The sequence below is a fragment of the Papaver somniferum genome, chromosome 3 (assembly GCF_003573695.1).
Source record: "Papaver somniferum cultivar HN1 chromosome 3, ASM357369v1, whole genome shotgun sequence".
Classification (NCBI taxonomy): domain Eukaryota; kingdom Viridiplantae; phylum Streptophyta; class Magnoliopsida; order Ranunculales; family Papaveraceae; genus Papaver; species Papaver somniferum.
This window is the reverse complement of record NC_039360.1, coordinates 135254044-135261040: the sequence shown is the minus strand read 5'-3', so window position 1 is coordinate 135261040 and position 6997 is coordinate 135254044. Positions and strand designations below refer to the sequence as shown.

Here is a 6997-nt window from a genome sequence, read left to right as displayed (position 1 = left end):
TAAAATCACGATGTTATGCTAAAAAATTGTGCAAGTTTGCAAAACTACAACTAGTACCCTCTAGCCTTAAGCTGCAAACAAAACCCAACTATAGGAATTAATATTTTGGATCTAAGCAAATCCCTTGTAACAGATCCCAAAATATATGTCTCTGCCAAAATCAAAAAGTTATTTGGTTAAACAATAATCACAGTAAGTGAATTTCTCCAACATACACTTCCACAGTTTCATAAAATTGAATAACCGAAATCTATTGACAAAGAGAAATCAGATCAAAACACACAAACCTTGATTTTCTGAGGGTGTCATTATAACATGATGACAATTATGAGCCTTGAATATGGCTTTGGATTATCTATTCTGCTGGTTTAGGATACCCTGTAACCAAAAAAAAAAAAACAGGACATCCATCAAATATTAGAGCAAATCATAAGCAATCATCTAACCAGTAATACCAATATGGAATCATGAAATTTATACCATTCTATGATGAGGTTAAATCCTTCTTTTGCGAAGTTCTAAAAATACTCAACCAAAAAAATAAAGGAATTGTTAGCTAGGGTTAAAGATCGAAATAAAATTAAACTTATATTCAGAATTAGAGTTAGGGTTTTTGATTCTTACACTAGGAGAAGAGATCTTCTACCCCTGGACTAGTTCTCTTGTAAGGAAAAATAGAAAAAAGAAACACCTAGCTGCAAAAACGATAGAACATCAAAAGAAATTAAATCATTTACAATACTAAAAGTTCGTCAATTTATGAAACGAGCACAAGATTGATATTACCCTCATGAGTAAAATAACTAGATCTAGTGTTACAGAGTTTCCTCTTGATTTCTTCTGACACATGGGTTTTGATTTTGAGATATAGATTAGGATGAAGCTTTGATTTGTACAGTAACTTTCAATTTTTGAAGTGAGAAACGATACAAATTTGTATTTTAGGGTTCTTGTGGGTTCGTTGATTTTGAGGAAACGAATTAAATCAGTGGAGATTGTATTTTAGGGTTCTTATGGGTTTCGTTGATTTTGAGGAAACGAATTAAATCATTGGAGAAGATGAAGATGAAGATGAAAGTGGTGTTGTGGTGATGAAAGTGGTGGATGAAGATTCTGTTGTCTGTGGTGGTGAATAGTGATGAAAGTGGTGCGGTGAAGGTCGGAGGGAGCGGAGAGAGAGGAGATGGGTTATGTGGTGTGAGTTGAGAAGATAAAATAATGGATATGGATAGGTTTTAATAGAGATATGGGATATCTTAATCTCAACCATTAGATCAATTTTAGTTTCAATCCGCAGACTATGATCAGAGGTCGCCGAATCGGTGGTTCTATGGGGATAAGATGGTAAATAAAGTTTTCTATTCAGAGACTGTTTATTAAGCTCCCGGATTTTTTCCATTTTTTTATTATATCAGAGACCGCTATGTTTGGTCAACGGTTCAACTACGGTCAACGAGGGTCTCTGATGTGGGTTACAAAACACTCATTTTCCGCTAGTGTATATAGGGAGGGGTAGTTGGTTGAAGGTGCATATGCGGACTATGTACCAAGTAAGCTTCAAAGCTTAGACGAAGGAGTATAAATGATGCCTAAGGCTCATTTATAGTTGCGTAGCCTTGCGAAGAGGGCATTTGGTGCTTAGGCATCACTATGCCATGTCGCGGACCCGATGATGCATAATCGGAACGGCCTATACGGACTAGGCTATTACCATTTTTGCTAGGCTACGACCTTGCAAACGAGTTGGTTAAGCTTTTGTCCCTTCGTGGATGAATTATGGTATGTGCTTGATCCATTTAGAGTAGGGAAGGGTACGTAGGCAGTCGTAATGAGTTGCAGCATTTCCGGTCCAGGACTTTGTCGCTCATATTATCGAATTGTGAGATGATTGCGACATTCTGGCCTCTCATATAATCTGTCTCGGTAGCTCGACACAAGAGATGATTGTGTCCAAACTTGATGAGGAAAGTTGCATTCCATTCACTAGATGCTCATACTTCCTATCAAGGCGTTCGACATAGGCTAAAAACCCGAGTGTCGAAATTTAGATCAATAGAAGTTAATTTTGATGGGAAACGACCCAAAGATCAAGACATGTTGATCATAGATCCACATGGTCACCATAATTTAGCCAAATTCCATCGTTTAGGGCCTCAAATGGTCATTTTTGCCATTTTAGGAAAGTTTTTGTTTTCTTAATAAACCCTTCGCGGATCAAGGGTAAGTTGGAACGGCGTGGAAGCTAAGCTAGCTGCACCATGCTCCACGAGCATGCTTCCAAGGGAAAATGGACATGCATTTGCGCATCTTTAATGAACGGATTGTAGCTTCATCATGGCGCATCGTGGAAGTTACGGCCTGCGGGGCAACACTCCAAAGGCGTAATTTTCCGGTCCGTCATAGTTGGTATCAGAGCAAGTTCCAGAAAACACTAAGGACTATGGGAGTGGACTCGTCAAACGATTATTTTCCTTCAAAGGTAAATAAAGTTGGAGAGTAGGCCAACTTTTGCGTGGGAAGGGTTTGTGACTGCAATACCAGTTGTTATGCGAATCGAGTTCAACTTGTTTAAGTACTGTGAGTTTTCATGGCTTAAGTGGCACCCCACTTAAGAGTGGATATCCGAAAGACCGTCTGGGACGGTGGGTAGACAATGGGACTGATCATCCCCACACATTGGCAACTGGCCAATGGTGTGCGTTGTCAGGCCCGACTAGAATCCCACTTACAAGTGGCAACCTGGATGACCGTCAAGGACGGTGGGCAACTGGATATTTATCCACACATTACTGTGCTAAAATCTTTTCATTTCAATGACATCAACCTTGTGAACTTTAGGGACTTCTGAGTGCGTAGTATGGGAGGCGCATTCAAGATACCTGGTCGAGATATCCTCTTGGCACTGGCCAATTGCGATTCTTGGTATTGTTGTGGGCACTTTTAGATTCCTGGGAAGGTGGTATGGGACATGTGGTCAGAAGGTCTAAATTGTTGTTCATGAAAACTTGAAGAAACCCGTGATTTCTGAGCATCTGGTATGGGACTTTTGCTCAGGAAATCCAAACTGAAGAGATTGTCTACAATAGTTTTTGATTTGAATTTCGGGGACGAAATTTTTTTAAAGTGGTGAAGAGTGTAACACCCAGTGTTTTTAGCATGCTAAAAGATGCGCCATGACTTGAGATGAAGCTTCATCCAAAGCTTCTTGTGTAGTAAGAAGTATATTGTCTTAAGACAATATTGCGCCAAAATGGCGCATTGTGTTTAGCATTTGGCCAAGAGCCAAATCTCACCTAGGCCAGTTGGGTAGATGGCATTGAGCTTGCAGCGTAATCATTGCGCATTATGAAGGTTATTGGCTTAGATCCAATGTTGCACAAACATTGTGCATCAGGCCAGGGAGGGCTGGACAAACGAGTTTCGTGCGATCATTGCACGCAATCACTACGGTGAACAGTGAAGACACGATCATTGCACATAATCATTGCGATGAACAGTGAAGACGCCATCATTGCACGCAATCATTGCGATGAATAGTGAAGCAGACATGTCAATATGGTCCCCTTTCCATACTTGTACAAATTTGATTAAGACATGTATGGGGAGGGGTAGTTGGTTGAAGGTGCATATGCGGACTATGTACCAAGTAAGCTTCAAAGCTTAGCCGGAGGAGTATAAATGATGCCTAATGCTCATTTATAGTTGCATAGCCTTACGAAGAGGGAATTTGGTGCTTAGGCATCACTATGACATGCCGCGGACCCGATGATGCATAATTGGAACGGCCTATACAGACTAAGCCATTACCATTTTTTCTAGGCTACGGCCTTGCAAACGAGTTGGTTAAGCTTCTGTCCCTTCGTGGATGAACTACGGTCTGTGATTGATCCCTTTAGAGTAGGGAACCGTACGCAGGCAGCGGCAATGAGTTGCAGCGTTTCCGGTCCAGGACTTTGTCGCTCATATCATCGAATTGTGAGATGATTGCGACATTCTGGCCTCTCATATCATCTGTCTCGGTAGCTCGAAGAAAGAGATGATTGTGGCCAAACTTGATGAGGTAAGTTGCATTCCATTCACTGGATGCTCATACTTCATATCAAGGCGTTCGACATAGGCTAAAAACCCGAGTGTCGTAATTTAGCTCAATAGGAGTCAATTTTGATGGGAAATGGCCCAAAGATCAAGACATGTTATAGATCCACATGGTCATCATAAGTTAGCCAAATTCCATCGTTTAGGGCCTCAAATAGCCATTTTTTCCGTTTTAGGAAAGTTTTTGTTGTCTTAATAAACCCTTCACGGATCAAGGGTAAGTTGGAACGACGTGGAAGCTAAGCTATATGCATCATGCTCCACGAGCATGCTTGCAAGGGAAAATGGACGTGCATTTGCCAGTTTAAGGCCCGGACCGTAGCTTCATCATGGCGCATCGGGGAAGTTACAGCCTGCGTGGCAACGCGCCAAAGGCGTAATTTTCCGGTCCGTCACAGTTGGTAACACAGCAAGTTCTGAGAAAACACTAGGGACTGTGCGCAGTGGACTCTTCAAACGAGTATTTTCTTTCAAAGGGAAATAAAGTTGGAGAGTATGCCAACTTTTGCACGGGAAGGGTTTGTGACTGCAATGCCAGTTACTATGCGAATCGAGTTGAGCTTGTTTAAGTACTGTGAGTTTTCCTGGCCTAAGTGGAACCCCACTTAAGAGTGGATATCTGGAAGACCGTCTGGGACGGTGGGTAGACAACGAGAATGATCATCCCCACACATTGGCAACTTGCCAATGGTGTGCGTTTTCAGGCCCGGCTAGCATCCCACTTACAAGTGGCAACCTGGATGACTGTCAGGGACGGTGGGAAACTGGATATTTATCCACACAGTACTGTGCTAAAATCTTGTCATTTAAATGACATCAACCTTGTGAACTTTAGGGACTTCTGAGTGCGTAGTATGGGAGGCGCATTCAGGATACCTGGTCGAGATATCTCTTGGCACTGGCCAATTGCAATTTTTGGTATTGTTGTGGGAACTTTTGGATTCATGGGAAGGTGGTATGGGACATGTGCTCAGAAGGTCTAAATTGTTATTCATGAAAACTTGAAGAAACCCGTGATTTCTGAGCATCTGGTATTGGACTTTTTCTCAGGAAATCCAAACCGAAGAGATTGTCTACAATAGTTTTTGTTTGGAATTTTGGGGACGAAATTTTTTTAAAGGGGTGAAGAGTGTAACACCCAGTGTTTTTAGCATGGCGCATGCTAAAAGATGCGCCATGACTTGAGATGAAGCTTCATTCAAAGCTTCCTTGTGTTGTAAGAAGCATATTGGCTTAAGCCAATATTGCGCCAAAATGGCGCATTGTGTTTGGCATTTGGCCAAGATCCAAATCTCACCTAGGCCAGTTGGGTAGATGGCCTTGAGCTTGCAGCGTAATCATTGTGAATTATGAAGGTTATTGGCTTAGAGCCAATGTTGCACAAACATTGTGCATCAGGCCAGAGATGGCTGGCCAAACGAGTTTCATGCGATCATTGCGCGCGATCATTGCACGCAATCACTGCGATGAACAATAAAGACGCGATCATTGCACACAATCATTGCGATGAACAGTGAAGACGCCATCATTGCGATGAATAGTGAAGCAGGAATGTCAATATGGTCCCTTTCCAGACTTGTAGAAATTTGATTAAGACATATATAGGGAGGGGTAGTTGGTTGAAGGTGCATATGCGGACTATGTACCAAGTAAGCTTCAAAGCTTAGACGGAGGAGTATAAATGATGCCTAAGGCTCATTTATAGTTTCGTAGCCTTGCGAAGAGGGCATTTGGTGCTTAGGCATTACTATGCCATGATGCATAATCAGAACGGCCTATACGGACTAAGCCATTACCATTTTTTCTAGGCTACGACCTTGCAAACGAGTTGGTTAAGCTTCTGTCCCTTCGTGGATGAACTACTGTGGATGGGGAAAACCGATTTGATGGTTTTTAAGGAATTGAGGAGACGACCGTACGGAGGAGACTCCTCGAACCGAGCGAAATGTTAAACCTCACACAGATCCACCGCTGCAAAGGGGGTGCTTTAGATTCGAGAGATCAATCTGTAGTACTCCGGCCTAAATCAAGATAATGACCGTTCCAGAGTAAATTCGGTCACAAGAGAGGATGGGTTGATCTGTAGGGGGAAGCTGGGAAATGTGTGGAATCAATGGTAATCAAAGATTGTGGGTGTGTGAATTCTGAATATGATAATCTCTGAATGATTGAAATTTCTCAATTGAGGGTAGTTGCTCAATTGATGAGTTGATGATCTCGTGTTGTCGATGAGACGTGAGATTGATGATACTGTTGATTTTGATGATTCAATCATGATTCAGAGACTTATTTATATTGCTGGAATTGTAGACACCATGATTCCATGAAGTGTGACAGTTGATGGAATCAAGGAGTGGGGAATTGAAGATCGTGTTTGAAACCAGTTGATCAACGTGTGGAGACTTGGTCGATTTTCCACCCACTACCTCGTGAATTCCTTCAATTGATTGCACGACTTGCTCACATTCCATCCTGTGTTTGAACACACGTGCCGTAGACCACCAGAAAAAAACCCTAAGTGATATCCCCCCAAGTGACACGATTGACGTCTCGTGGTTTGTTAGTCAATTGATGACTTCGCGGTTTGATGGGACGATAAGTCCATGTAGTCGTTGAGTTGAACATGATGTTTTGAAACTCGTGAATTGAACATGTCATGAGACAGAGGTATTGTTCTTACGATGAAGTGAGCAAGTATTGCTCATTCGGTGGATCGTTGAATATTAATTGTTGAACCAATATTCCTTGGTTTGAACAAATATTTATCATCTGAGCAAGTGTTTCTCATGTGATGAATTGTTGAATATTTAATCGTCTGAGCATGTGTTGCTCGTCTGATGGATTATTGGCAGCGTACCAAAAATATTAATTAGAATACTGGTCGTTGAACCGAGCATAATTA

At 41.8% G+C, this 6997-nt stretch overlaps 1 long non-coding RNA gene across 1 annotated transcript; it reads right to left on the bottom strand.

Moving 5' to 3' along the window:
• Positions 1-294: 294 nt before the first annotated feature.
• Positions 295-643, bottom strand: LOC113362261. Its single transcript, XR_003365661.1, has 3 exons — positions 625-643; positions 481-518; positions 295-378 (listed from the first exon to the last, which is right to left on the bottom strand). It is a non-coding gene; the product is annotated as an uncharacterized LOC113362261 (long non-coding RNA).
• Between the last annotated feature and the right edge of the window lie 6354 nt (positions 644-6997).